Source organism: Neomonachus schauinslandi, chromosome 4 (assembly GCF_002201575.2).
Source record: "Neomonachus schauinslandi chromosome 4, ASM220157v2, whole genome shotgun sequence".
Lineage (NCBI taxonomy): Eukaryota > Metazoa > Chordata > Mammalia > Carnivora > Phocidae > Neomonachus > Neomonachus schauinslandi.
In genome coordinates this window covers 12,261,507-12,276,084 of record NC_058406.1, presented here as the reverse complement: position 1 = coordinate 12,276,084, position 14,578 = coordinate 12,261,507, and the positions used below count along the sequence as shown (strand labels likewise).

Here is a 14,578-nt window from a genome sequence, read left to right as displayed (position 1 = left end):
CAGCCACTGTGGAAACCGGTATGGAGGTTCCTCAGAAAATTAAGAACAGAACTACCCTGTGACCCAGCCATTCCACTTCAGGGTATTTTTTCAAAGAATACAACAGCGCTAATTCAAACAGATACATGCACCCCTATGCTCACTAAAGTAGCGTTTACGATAGCCAAGATATGGTAACAACCTAAGTTGTCCATCGGTAGATGGATGGATAAAGAAGATGTGGTGTATTGATAGCATGGAATGTTACTCAGCCATAAAAAGAATGACACACACCATCTGTGACATGGATGGACCTAGAAGGAATTTTGCTAAGTGAAATAAGTCAGAGAAAGACAAATACTGCAGTATTTCACTCTTATGTAGAATCTAAAAAACAAAACAAAACAAGCAAACAAACAAAATAAAACAAAAACAAACTCACAGATGCAGAGAACAGACTAATGCTTACCAGAGGGGAAGCAGGTTTGGGGGCATGGGTGGAAGGGGTGAGAGGTCAGCTGTATGGTGACGGAGGGTAACCAGACTTGGTAGCGTATACAGATACCAAATTGTAAAGCTGTACACTGCAAACTTATAGAATAAAAACAATTACGGGATGTCAGGCACTTATTATGTGGAAGGCCTCTCACTTTGACTTTGGGCTTGAATTTTTAAAAAAAGGAAAAAGAAAGAGCAGAGCAGACAGATGGGAGTCAGAGGAGAATTCCTGGAGATTAGGAACAAACAGGTGCATTCTGTACCAGGGAGCGGGGCTGGGGTGGGGGAGTGTGAAGGCCCCGCAGGAATGAGCACCGCGTGTGTGAGAAACAGAAAGGTGTCAGAGTGGGGCCCGTGGTTAGACGGAGGGGGAGAGCGCCCCAGGATGCTGCCGTCCACGTCCACGGGGAAGGCTGACGGCAGTTAAGTGCCCAAGGGGCTAGGCTGGGAAGTGACACGATCAGGTTTGCCTCTGAAGGACGTTCGCTTCGACAGCCACGTGGCAGGGGCTGGAGGTGTGGGCCTCGCACGGGCTCAGGGAGTGAGGAGTGGCCCCAACTCCTCCCGGCTCAGATCACCAAGAAGCTTCCCACTGAGATAAGGAAGCCGGCTATTTGGGGCAGGGGTGTCCATGGGGAGCCAAGCCTGTGAGAGCAAGACTGTGGCCCACACAATTGCTTTTCCGAGCCGGTCCCTGGTGCCTGAGCTCTGCATGTGGCCCAGGCTGATGGGGAAAGGAAGCTCAGGGCCCCGGGTTAGGGGAGGGGAGAGGCCGAGCAACATCCTCCCCTCCCCTCGGGCCAGGCTGCTCTCAGGAGGCAGGATTCTGTGGCACAGCTCGTCCCTCAATGGGGGGACCCTGAGAGCAGAAGCCCCAGCTCCCTCTCAGCCAGGAAGTTCACCCAGGGCAGAGGCATGTTGTCTCCATCAAAGTGGGGGCTCCCCAGCGGCGAGGAGGGGGGTCTCATATGAGGTGTGGCACACTCCTGCTCCCTCAGACTGGGGGCTCACACAAGGGGCTGGCGGGGGGTCTCTGCTCCTCTTTCCTCAGCAACCCCCCCCACCCCCAATGAAGGCCCAGGTCCTGGAGGCTCAGCCAGTGAGCCTCTGGGATTTAGATGGAGGCCAAGCCCCTCACAGCCTCCGCAAGCTGGGCCCAGCCCACACCGTGCAAGGGGAGAGGAGCAACTTCATCCCTGTGGCCCTTCACCCCCAAGTCTGCTGCCCACAGCCCTGGAGCGCTGGCTTTCAGTTCTCCTTAGTCCTTCCCAGGAACCCTGGGCGGCCGGGGTGCTTATCTTCCCGAACCAGCCTGTGCTCAAGACAACGTTCCTGAAGGTCCAGCCCCAGGTGGAGCACCAGATCCAAACAGGACGCCTCCCGACGGGCCCTGCGGGAGAGGCCAGCAGAGGAGCCACAGATGAGCCGCTGAGGCTGGACCCCACTTCCCAAGGGGCCCGCCGTCAACGAGCCGACCGATAAACGGAGGGGGCAGCAGGGGTGGAGGGGGGCACCCGACAGGCTTTGTCTGCAGACCTTCCTTCCCCCAACACGGCACGCACACACTTGCACACAAATGCACACACGCACACACACCAACAGGAAGGCGTGTGCGTGCTCGCCCCGCTCCCGTGGAAGGGTTGGAAGCCTCCGAGAAAGCCAGAGCACGTGGGAACCAGGAGGCCTAGGGCCGTGGAAAGCCGCGCCTGAGTCAGAATCCAACTAAAAGAGAAGTCAGCGGCGGAAATCCAGGCTCACTTCTGCAGAAGCACAAGTCTGCCCCCAGGCCTGAGGGTCTTTACAAAGGCCTGTGCAAACCTGCCAAGCCCCGTGGTACACGGTGGGGGAAAGGGCAGGAGGCATGAGCAACGGGTGTGGCAGCTTCAGCCCCTCCCTCCTCCGTGATCTCCCCGCTCTCCGGGCCCCCTCCCCAGGCCAGGAGCCCGCTCACGGAGCCAGGTCCTGGGAGTCCTGGCTGGGCCTCCCGGGGACACAGGACAGGGCAGGTGGCATGCCGGCAGCATGGGCCCCAGTACTCCTGGGGGGGTGGGGCAGGCAGCAGTGAGGCCCAGTCCTTGCTGCCCACTGGGCTCAGTGCTAGCTTCCCATTTCTCCCCTCTGGACCACTCCTCTAGCCCCTGGCCGGTCTTGGAGCCCAGCAGTGTGGGTCACCTTCCCTCTCAGAGGCCTCTATCCTCCTTGTCTCTGAAGAAGGACCCCTGCCCAGCAGCCACCAGCACAGTCCTGTCCCTCCTCTGAGCTCCGGGAGGCCCGGCACCTCCTGCCTACTCGGCCCCCACAGTCCAGGCAGGGCGATTTGCCGGCTGCTCATCCTGCCCCAGGAACTGCGTTAGGATGATATTCTAGACCGCGGTCTGCAAACAGTGACCCTCAGACTACAGAGGCCTGCCCCCTGTTTGGGTGGGTCCCCTTTTATTGGAACATGGCCACACCCACACAGAAAAGAACCCATTCCGGCAGCGTGGGAATTCAGCCCGCTGACCACACACCCCGGGGCCTTAAGGACAGAAAGATCTGCAAAGTCCTGGACTTGACATAGTAGACTTGGTGTGGGTGCTGGGACGGGCCCAGCGATTCGGACACCACGTGGTGTGGCTGAAGTTCACAGAGATTATTCTCGGGGGCCAGGGTTTTCACAGCGAGAAGAGTCGAAGACAGAGTGAGAGAAGGTGAGGGTGGAGGTCTGCAGTCTCAGATCTGGATCAGAGCTGTCTGTGCGAACCTAAGTTCTTTTTCCTGGCCCTGTGCACTGAAAGGGTCTGGAAGCAATGACATCCAGCAGCAGGGAGCACCCCAGACTCCATGCCCATGAAAGGGAACCAGCCTGGATACCCCAGAGAAATAGCCCATGAGGGGCAGAACTTCTCCCGACGCAGAAGAGCAGGGAAGCACCCCATGAATAATGGGGAAGTAAGTGACCAAGGGACCCAGGAGCCAACACGAAGGGGCTCCTAATGGCCAAATTTGAGACAATTTGAGTATCAAGAGGAGCGATGGTCCTGGATTATAGCACACTGGATTTTAAAAGAGTCTATAAATGTGTAGAGGTGGCAGAGGAAGGGGGGTTGAGTCAGGGTAAGGAGAACTCCTCTTGAAATAATGAAAGTTTGGGGCAAAAGTTTGCCGAGGAACAGGATATGCACACGTTCTGAAGGAATTCCCTGCAGGTGACCCAGGAATCACAAAGGGAAACCAGTCCCTTTAGGATGGGGACCCCTGAAGGACCTGCCTGAACCGATCGGGGATGGGACCAGCCTGCATTTTCCCCCTCCTCCTGCCATGCCATGAGAAGCCCACAGCTCTCCCACGCAGAATCTGGCCACACACTCAAAGCCCATCCGAGAAAACACCAGCCAATTCCTGGTTGTGAAATTTTTATGAGACCGTGGCTTGGATTTCTCAAAAAAAAAAAAAAGCCAGTATCACGGAGACAAAAAATAAAATAAAGGCAGAAGTATTGTTCTAGATTAAAAAGAGACTAAAGAGACATGAAAACCAAATGCAATGTTCAATCCCAGCTGGATCCTGCATGGGGTCAGGAGAGAAGCTATACAAGATATTTGGGGGATGACTGGGAAAAAGGCACCTACAGATACAATTCCATGTTGAATTCCCGGGTAGGATGATGCTGTGGAAGTTATGTGGGATAGCCATGCCACCCCTCCCTATTTAGGGATGAAGAGTAATAATGTCTGCAACTGACTTTTAAATGGCGTAGCCAACAAAGGGAGTGTATGTATAATATGGGGGATTACGGCAGAATGCTAACAGTTGGTTAACTAGGTAAAGAATATTTGTGTGTTTATTGTACTATTCTTTCAACTTTACTGTAGTTTGAAATTTCTCTAAATAAAAAGTTGGGGGGGGGAGACAAAGTTATTTAAAAAAAAAAAAAAAGCCGGCAGCCAGAGGGAAGGGCCTGGGTCTGACGCCTAGCTCCTGGCTCACCTCTGGCCAGGTCACGGTCTCTCCTCTCTCACCTGTCAATGGGGCCAGGAGGAGAACCTGCCCTCTGGAGTCCCGGGAGGCTCCGCGGGCAGGGCTGGCCACCGCGAGTGCTCCGTGCATGCCACCTGCAGTGAGGAGCTGGTCGGGGAGCTGGGAAGAGACCAGGGGTGCTGCACCGGCCCACTACGGCCTGTCCCCCTCGCCCGGCTGCAGGCACGTGCACCATATGGTTCAGGTGAGTGACGCTGCTCCAGACTGTGCTGACGCAGCTCAACCTCCATCGTACAATATTTATGTGCCTCCAGGTGACGCTTCTGTGCTCGGTTTCTATAAATTCCCAGGGTGAGCAGCTCACCACTCAAAGTCACTGGAGCTGAGAGGATGCCAAGGAGCTGGGAAAGAGCGCTGGGACGTTCGGGGCTGGCTGGGGGCTGCCAAAGAGATGGCAGAAGGCTGGCATGGCCCCGACCTGCTGGGCACCTACTGTGTGCCAGGCCCTCCCCACGCCACAGTATTTCCTCCTTGCAGAGACCTTTACGAGAGAAGAGGGGCCGACCCTAGAAAGGGGAACGTGAGCCCAGGTGGTCCCATGGGGCAGGGGCAGAGCTGGGCATGGGCCTGACCCCTGGACTCCAAGCTCGGGATGCTCCCCCAGGCATCTCCTGCCGGGCACCCCAACAGAGCGTGGGCATGCAGGGGCTCTCTGTCCCGCTCCTTGCTCGGTCACCAGGGCGGGCTGCCTGGTCCAGAGATCGCCCATGGAGCACGTGCCAGCCCTTCAGCCAGCCCTGCCTCCATGTCACGCCCCAGCCACCTGGAATGAGGGCACCGCCGCCATCCTCATCAAACAGGCAGGCTTCAAGAGACATCCACGGTGCGGGCTCACTCCACCAGCCGGAGGACAGGCTGGGGGTGGAGACGCAGAGGTCCCGCTCCGAGCGGCTGCTCTGGGCAGGTGGGCAGGTGCAGTCTGTGGTTTAAAGGCAATCGGCACAACTCCCTTCCCTTCCTTTATCTATCTTACTCTTATCAACATTTCACAGCTGAGGAAACAAATAGAGAGGCTGAACGACCCTCACAAAGTCACAGTGCAGGAAACGGGGGGGAAACGCCAGGATGCCAGCTCAGGGTGACCAGCCACCCCGGTTTGCAGGGGGAGGCACGGCGGCAGCACCAGAAGCCGGACACCCAGTCCTGGGCAAGCTGGTGGGACTCCACAGCCCATACCCGGTCTCTGAGCCACACACAAAAAGACACTTTGTGTGGGCTCCGTCCAATGCCTCCACACACTGCCTTTGGAGTCCGACCTGGTCACAACCACGGGATCACGTGCCAGAAGCAGAGGGGTCCTTCCGGGGCATTTCGCCGGGCGGGGGGGAGGGGCTTTAGATGTGACTCCATCTCTCACCAGCAAGTCAGTCAGCACCCTGGGGCTCAGCTGACTCGCCTCTAAAGTGTGGGTTACAAGAGTCCTGACCTGGTGCTGGACTCTTCCAGCTCAGGGCCACCACGGGAACAGAAAAGGGACAGACAGATGGATGGCCCTGCCCGCCCCAAGACTGACAGCCTGCTCTAAACTTTTAACAACCCGTTTTGGAATTAACTGTGAAATATTTGGCACCTCTGGTACATTTTTCTAGAAGGATGGTCAGCCGTTTTTGCCAATATCTCCAAAGAGTCCGCAAGCCACCCTTGGCCTCCCAAAAGTTAAATATGCCTACGCTACACCTGCTTGTCACTGAGCACATATGACCTCTCCCCACTGTTCTGGACTCCCCTTGGCCACAGCAGTAGAGGTGAGCAGGCTTGGCCGAGGAGGCTGTGCCGCCCTCCTGCTGAGGGTGTGAGAGGCGCCCGGAAGGGTCACGTCTCAGTTCCAGGCACGGATCTGCGCCCAAGACAGCTGGGCAGGGGGCAGGGGCACCACGGGGATAGGGGAATGATTCCAGGCTTGACCCAGATCCCCAGAGCCCAACTGGATGCTGTCAGTGGGATTCAAGCTACAGTCAAGGACTAAACAATGTGAATGTAACTGACCAATTTCCGCCTCTCACCTGCACACATACACACAGGTGCACACACACCTGTTCACACACACAAGCTGTCCTCACCCCCACGCGTCTGCTCACACTGCTCAGGAGCCTCTTCCCACACACCCATTCTCACTGAACCTGCTCCAGGAGGCCTGGTTCCCGTCTGGCCACACTGTCACTCCTCTCCTGGGCTCCCGGGCTCGGTGGAAGGCGTGTCTGCCCCACAGCAGAGCACGCGCACAAGGATAAGGCCCCTGCATCCAGGGCACCTACTCTGGGTCAGGATTTGTGCTGGCCACTGTCTCACCCCACTGCCTTCTCTCCCCAGGTATCCGGGGGAGCCGACGCCTGGCCCTTTGCCTCTGGCCATCGAGCCAGACATGGTGGACCCCGGGCCTCGGGACCAGGCACTAGAGAAGAAGGAGCTGGAGATCCCGGCTCCACCATCGGATGTCCCACGTGATCCTGACCAAGTCCTGTCCCTGTAAAACAGCTGTGACACGGTGTGCTTCACATGCATCCAGCTGCTTAGCCCTGGGGTGGGTTCTGTAATTATCCCCGTTTTACAGGTGGGGAAGTGGAGGCACGTGGCAGGGAGCCAGGGGCCGAAGCCAGCCAGCCCAGCTCCCAAGCCCACGCTGACCACCATGCGAGCCCACTCAGTCATGGCAGCAGGACTGCCCCCTTAGAGCTTCCGGCCCAGCAGACCCTCCCCCAGTCTCGCTGCCAGGCGTGAGATGATCATCCTGTAACGGTCTGACCCTCCCTGTGTGATCTCACTCGATCTATGATGACACCTGGAGTCTGGTCCTGGCCTCAGACTCCCAGTCTCCACCGTAGGAAGGCCCAGCCCAGGGCCCGGCCTTCAGGGGTCCATTCGTGGCTCTGTGTGTCTTTGCCAGCTCCTAGGGGGCTAGGAAGCTGCTCCTTTGGTGTCTGTCCTCCCTCCCCCCTGCGGCAGGGCTCAGAGGGGAGAGTGACCGCAGAGGAGTGGGGGGACATGGGAGAGCTACATGGATGGGAGGACAGACTGACAGCCAGAGACGCTGGGGGGCAGGGGCTCAGAGGCGGAGGACTGCCACCTGCCACTGTCGTCTGCCCCTCCCTCACCTCCAGTCCCCCATCTGTTCTCTCCATAATATCCTCTTCCATCTGCCTTCCCCCTACCACCTCACTTGGCTTCTCCACGGCTTCACAGAACCTGCTCCCTGAGCCGACAGCTTCAAACCACTTGTTTTTACACCATGAAATCCTCTACCAACCTAAATCTTCCAGGACAGGGGGAGACCAAATATGGGATACAGGAAAGCTCTGAGCTCTTCCCGGTGAGGAGAGAGGGGGCCTGGAGCCCTGTCCCTCAGCCATCCCCAGCTCCACAGGACATCCCTGGAGATACCTCCTCACAACCCCCAGAGCCCTGGAGCAGAGCTGGCCCTGAGTCATGCGTGGCCCCTCGATACCCTCCCCAGGGGGGGGCCCCACAGGAGCCCCAAACCCACCCCCAGCCCCTGTCCTTCACAAGCTTCCTGAAAGGAAGTTCTTCTGAAAGTCTAACCTCAATTCTTCCTGCTGCTGGAAAATGCTCACGGTCTGAGCCTCCTGGGAAGTCTCCACAACCTTTAGAAAATCAATGTCTCGAGTTTCACCTGCCAACTTTTCATTTTAAAAAAACAATAGGATGACAACAGCAATGACACATACACTTAAGAAAATTAAAACAAAACTGTGAACAGAGATGCCTCCCTGCAGTGGCCCACACACTGGGGCTCGGGCACCCCCAGGACTGGGTGAGTCTTTCTGCCCTCACGCCAATTTGCATACCATTACCCAGGAAGCCCTGCGCCTAGATTTCACTTTTGCAAATTCCCACCCATTTCGTGTCATAAATAAGACAGGAGACAGAAAACTAATACAGCCCAGTGATGCATTATTCATGCCACGTCACACTGTTATGATAGATTTACAACAGCTAATACATGCAAACTAAGTTTGGGCACTAAACGTGAAAATTAAGGGGGGGGAAGGTGGCCCTACGTGGGGGTGGGCAGGGGGACATCTGGGGGCTGTCGGTGTTCAGGAATCCAGAGAAGTTTCTTTTTGGGCATGCCTGAGGACCAAAAGCATCAGCGCCCGTATCAGAGGCCAGTGGCCAGGCGCTGAGGGCGTGGCGACCGCAGGATGTGCGGGAGCCCGAGCCAGGTGGGATTATCGACAGCACGCGCTCTGAGAAGCGCCCTTCATGTGCTCAGCACTGAGCTCTGAAGCAGGTTAACAGCACACCCCTGTCCAAATCTCCCCTCCTTGTCCACCACAGCCAGAGCCCATCGCCCTAAAGGAAACACCCATCACAGCCCTGCACTGAGAACCTGCTACACATCAGCCTGGCCTCAGCACCAGGCATGCAATGGGAGCCAAGCAGGCGTGGTCCTGCCCTACACAGCCCCGGTCTCGTTAATCCGGTAAGTGTCCCCAAAACGTCAACATGCAGCTTTGGCCAGTGCTGTTAAGGAGCACGGTGCTGTGGCGGCCGGTCCCAGGGGGGTGACCCGGTGCGTGTGGAGGAGGGGAGGTGGTCCAGACAGACTTCTTCTCCGCCGGTGGGAGAGCTGGGGTCTCATGAGAGAGAGGCTGCCCCAATTAACCCTCACAACAGCCCTGCAGGACAGGAGCCAAGCCCTGGGCCCAAACACTGATACAACCTGCCCTGCGTTCCGGCACTTTCCAGGCGACCTGTCCCCAGTAAGTTTATTCTTTAATTAAGATGCAACAACCATCCCACAGCCGGCTTCCCCTCCAGCGATCGGTTAAAATGAACTCCATATGACTGGATTAGACTTTGAAGGTGCCAATCTAGATAATGAACACAAGGATGCGGTGTTGACACAAGCCCTAGCAAGCTACATTATGATTTAACAGGTCTCGCGGCGGCTCCGCTGGGATCAAGGAGCCGAACAAGCAGTCGGTGGGCAAGCGTCAAACCTAGAGACACACTGTGGGGGCTGGCTCCGCAGGGGGCAGGCTCAGCAAGGTCAGGGGTGGCCACCAGGGGCCAAGTGGACCTAAATGGAGACAGCTGCTGGGGGGCAGGGGTGCAGTGAGAGGCCTGTCCCCAGGGAGCCCTCCAAACCGTATCTGTGCTCGGCGGGGCTGACTCTGACCCAGCTCATGGTGCACTCTCTGCTCAGAGCATCTTCCCTGCCTCCTCTCTTCCTGCACTCATCACAGCCACGCACCTGCCCAGTCCAGCTCAGGGGTCCTGACCTCCAGGAACCTCACCAGCTCCTGTCCCTCCTCCAGCTGGATCTGGCACCCCTCGTGCCTCCCCTGGGTTCCCACTGGGCCTGGGCTTGCCCCCTCGCAGTCTCCTCACCCTGGGCTGACACTCAGCATCCCGGGTCTGCTCCCCACACTGGCCTCTGAGCTCCCAAGGAGCTGAGACCAGGTCTTACTCACGTCCATCCCTCCAGCACCCCACACAGAGGGCCTGGGAATCAGGACACCCATCTGTCCATACACCGTGACTACGGACTCAGAGCACCGCTGTGTAAGCCGGACACCGGGGAAAGGAAAATGAACAGGCAGCAATCCTTGGCCCGGAAGACATGCTGGTGAAAAAAGCACGTGCGTAAACAAATCAGAGTTCCCAGCAGTTACATTTAACAGGACAGAAACTGTGGGGGACAAATGCAGCCCAAAGGACACAGCCTTCTGCCTACCCAAGCAGCTGACACAGAGATCAAGAGCAGACTGAGGAGTCAGACGCCCATGTTCAGATCCCAGCTCGGCCTCCTTCTAGCTGTGTGACCTGGGGCAAGTCACTTAACCTCTCTGTACCTCTGTTTCCTCATCCATAAAGTGGGAATAATAATAATGCTCATCTCATAGGGTGATTTGAGGATTAAACATGTTAATTCCTGCAAAGTACTTAAAACCCATACCCGATCCATATACGTTGGTTAGTATCATTTTCCTGGGGGTGGCAAAAATCAGGGAAAGCTCCTTGGAGTTAACACAATCCCTAGATTAACTCCTTATGTCTCCACATTTGGGCCAGAGCCCCAGCAGGCACACACCTTCAGCCACTGGCACACTCCCGGGCCCCCTGGTTCGGAGCACTGAGCAGTTAGTCCTGAGCACCCCAAATCCCCACCGAGGGTTTTCTCCAGCCTGGGGGAGAATGTGCCACGTCGCTGCTAATAAGCAGTGCCCTTCCTCTGAAGTAAAGCGTTCTGCAGAGAAGTGTGCCGAGCCCTGGGACGGCAGCCCTGCTCCCCCAGGCCCAGCCGGCCACAAGCCGGGCCCCACAGATGGCGTCATTGGGCAGCAGCCAGTCCGGGCTGTTTCCAGAGCCCCGGCGCTGAGGTGGGCAGGCTTCCTCTCTATCCCAAGCAGCGGCCGAGTGCAGCTTCATTAAATATGCATGGTGATCACCTCGTTACTGTGCCGAAGGGCCGTGTGTACTGAAGGTGAGCTGCGCGCACCAGGCAGCACACAAACTTTTCAATTTCCCCGGCTGCAGACGGGTCACATGCTCCCTCCGACCCACCACCCCTTCCTCTGTCCTGCCTCCCCGCACCCAACGCCCTCCTGATGCCCTCCATGGTGTGCAATGCGGGTAAAAGGCCATATTGATCCCCTTCTTCAGAGCAGCTGGTCCACAACTAATCTTAAATCACTGCAGCCTCGAGCTGGAGCCTGGTGGCTGCTCAGCCCCAGGGAGGGTGGGGCCAGAGCTGAGCTTCGGGGCCCCGGGCAGGACTGCACTGCGGCTGGCAAGAGGTAAAATCGGGTGAAAGAGAGCCAGGGCCCAGCCCCATCCCTGTCCTGCCCTTTGTCCATTTGTCTCACGATCCCCTTCCTGCCGGCAAAGCCAGGATGGCAGACCTGCGACATGGACGCACACCCCATACCCACCAGCAACACCAACTCAAAGGGAGCTTGAATCTCCAAATAAGCCCTATATATGGCAATAAGGACTTAACTGAGGCAAATAATCACAATGATAGCCAGTGTTCGTTGAGCACTTGCTATTTGCCGGGCCCTGTGTGGAACAGCTCTTCCACACTAAGTATTCTCATTCAACCCTCTACAGAGTCCTATCAGCATCGCATTCTCCAGGTGATGCCACTGAGGCCCAGGAGGGCTGGGCGCCTTGTCCAAGGGTGCACAGCTTGGCAGGACAGAGCCAGGGCCATCTAAAGCAGCCAGCCAGCCAACCACACACCTCCAAGGGAGTGGGGTGCCCAGGGAACCCAAGGGGGGCATGGCCAGGACAGAGATGGGGGCCACCGCCCTGGGTGATGCCTCTCAACCCGCCCCTCCAGAAAGTCTCAGGGCCCTGGGCGGGGGCCGGGGGGCCCAGCTTTCACCAGGGCTCAGGCCCTGTGGCCCACACCTCCTCCCCAACAACCATCAGCCGCTGACTCCCACGTGGTTTCTGGGTCCTCTGAACCCCTCCTTAGAAGAGTCTTCTTTAGAGACACCTCTTAGTTCACAGCCTGCCTCCCAGCGTCCCCAGCTGCCTCCTCCCTCTCCCTCCATTGCCCCTGTTGGCAGGGCTAAGAGCGTCCTTTGGCCAACAGGGCACTAGGAGGGCTTGCTCCTTTCCATCCTGTCTCTGCTCTTGGCTTCTTCACGTCTCTGGGCTCACTTTTCCCACACAGTTCTCCTGGTCCTATTCTTGAGGTCGTGTCTCTCCATCAGATTGGAAAGCCCCCAAGGGCAGAGGTCTGTCTCCCCCATTTGACTGGAGACCTCCGAAGGGCAGGTGGTATCTCGCCATCAGATTGGAGGCCCTCCAAGGGCAGGCCTGGGTCTCTCCCATCAGACTGGAAGCCCCCCAAAGGCATTGCTGGGTCTCCCCCATCAGATTGGAGGCCCTCAAGGGCAGGCTGTGTCTCCCTCTTCAGATTAGAGTCCCCCCAAGGGCAGGCTGGGTCTCACTCATCAGACTGGAGGCCTCCAAGGGCAGGCTGTGTCTCCCTCTTCAGACTGGAAGCCCCCAAGGGCAGGGCTGTGTCTCCCCCATCAGTCTGGAGGCTGCCATGTGCAGGACTGGGACCCCTCCCCGCTTCCCCAGCTGCCCTCAACTGGGCCCCAGTGCTCAGCTGCTGGCTGAGCGCCCCTCACACGGCTCTCCTCCACACGAGTTGGAGCCTGCACAGGGTGCTAGCAGGAGAAAGCCAACAGGGCACCCAGGCCTGGCGTAAGGACAATGCAGGGACACTGGGGGAGGGGCTGCAGGGGGTAGGCCAAGGAGTCAGATGGGCCCCGTCCTTCCTCCTACCAAGTGGCTTGAGTTTCAGGGACCCCAAAGGCCCTGGGGGAACCAGCTCTCCCTGCTCTCCTTCTTCTCAGAAGGTGGAGGAGGTGACAGGCCCTTGGGGCAGGTCGGGGGTGGTAGCAGGCAAGCCCCCCAAAGCAAACCAGGGGCTGGGAAGGGGGTCTGTGGCTACAGCTGTTCAGGGCTCCCTTCCCCACTCTGGCTTCCCCCCAGGAGAAAGAAGACCAGAGCGGGAGGCAGTAGCCTCCTTCCTGTTGAGGCCCCCCCGGCCCCTCCCCAGATCCCCCACCTGGCCGGGCCCAGCGGGGCCAGTGAGGTCACTGGTCCTCAACAGGATGTTCCCAGCCCTCGGCCTGGGACTGGGGCCCAGGAGTCACCTTCAACCCCCAACACCCTTCTCCTCTAAAGGATGATGAGAACTCAAAGCCTAAACCCTCCGGTTCTGCCCAGAGCACTGCCCCCCACCCCCAGCTGGCAGGCTGGGGTGTAATCCCTCCTCCTCCCTTCCTAGCACCAGGGGGGGCCTCTAATCAAATGTGCCCAGCACTTGGCACTGACCAGGACTGTGGCTCCCAAGCATTATCTCAGTGAGCGAGAGGACCCCCGGGAAGGGACACTGAGCCCCCTTTCACCAGTGGGAAACTAGGGTTCACAGATGGGGCCCTAACCAGGCACCAGCAGGTGAGCAGCACTGGGATGCAGAGCAGGGCGCACACAGCTCCAGAGACTGCCCCTCAGGTTCCAACAAAAACAGAAAGTGAGCACCACGACCCTGAGACTCAAGCCAGGGTCCCAGGACACGCCCACAGCTCCCTGGGCCTCAGTTTCCCCACCTGAACCAGCCCTCAACACCTGTGATCTTACAATGGCAGAACTCCCTTAGTGTGCTTGCCTGGCTATTATGCAGCCAATTTACAGCCCATTTATAGAGATGAGCCAGTGGGCAAATGGCAATCGCCCCCCCACAGAAGCTCACCTGGGGCACCTGTCTGTTCCAACCCTGAGCCTATACCCAAACCTCTACTCTGGGCCTGATTACCAAGGCCCCACTCCAAGCTGACAATCCAAACAAATCAAATGATGGCAAACGTCACCGAAATACCACTGGGGAGCCATGCCTGAGTCCACGCCTATGGCCCGGGGACTGGGCCCTCATCCCAGCAGCCAGGGCGCAGGAGGTGCTCAGCCCACAACATGGCAAGGGGGACGCTGCAGCCTCCACCTCCACAGTTTAAGGAGCCCAGGGGCGCCCAGGCGGCTCAGTCGGTTAAGCGTCCGACTCTTGATTTCGGCTCAGGTCATGATCTCAGGGTTGTGAGATCCAGCCCTGCGTCGGTCTCCATGCTCAGTGGCAAGTCTGCTTGAAGATTTCCCTCTCTCCCTCTGCCTGCTCTCATTCCCTCTCCCTCCCTCTTTCTCAAATAAATAAATAAATCTTTAAAAAAATAAATTAAATAGAGCCCAGCCTCCAGGACAGCTGCGTCCACCGGCCTCCCCTCAGCACAGCCGGGTCCTGGGTACGGTGTGAGGCAGGGCTCCCAATTCCTGCTCCACAGGCAGCAAGAGACACAGCCCAGGGGCCAGATCACGGCTCAGCCCCGTGGTCGGGACCCTTCCCCTCCAGGCAGCCCTGGGGGTGCATGCTGGGGCAGAGGGCAGGGCCCAGCAGTGATTGGCGGCCCACTGTGCTTCTCAACAAACTCTCACAGATTCCTGAGACACAGCTGGGGCTGAGCACGGTGCCAGGCAGACATGAGAAGGGTCCACAAGGATGCACCCAGCAGATGGCCCAGAGGCCGACAGCCTTGAGCCACAA

At 57.9% G+C, this 14,578-nt stretch overlaps 1 protein-coding gene across 1 annotated transcript in view; it reads right to left on the bottom strand.

The window, feature by feature from the left end:
• Positions 1 to 14,578, bottom strand: part of ARHGEF10L (Rho guanine nucleotide exchange factor 10 like) — a 141,227-nt gene that overhangs the window by 16,059 nt on the left and 110,590 nt on the right. The gene's annotated exons all lie outside the window — the stretch shown is intronic.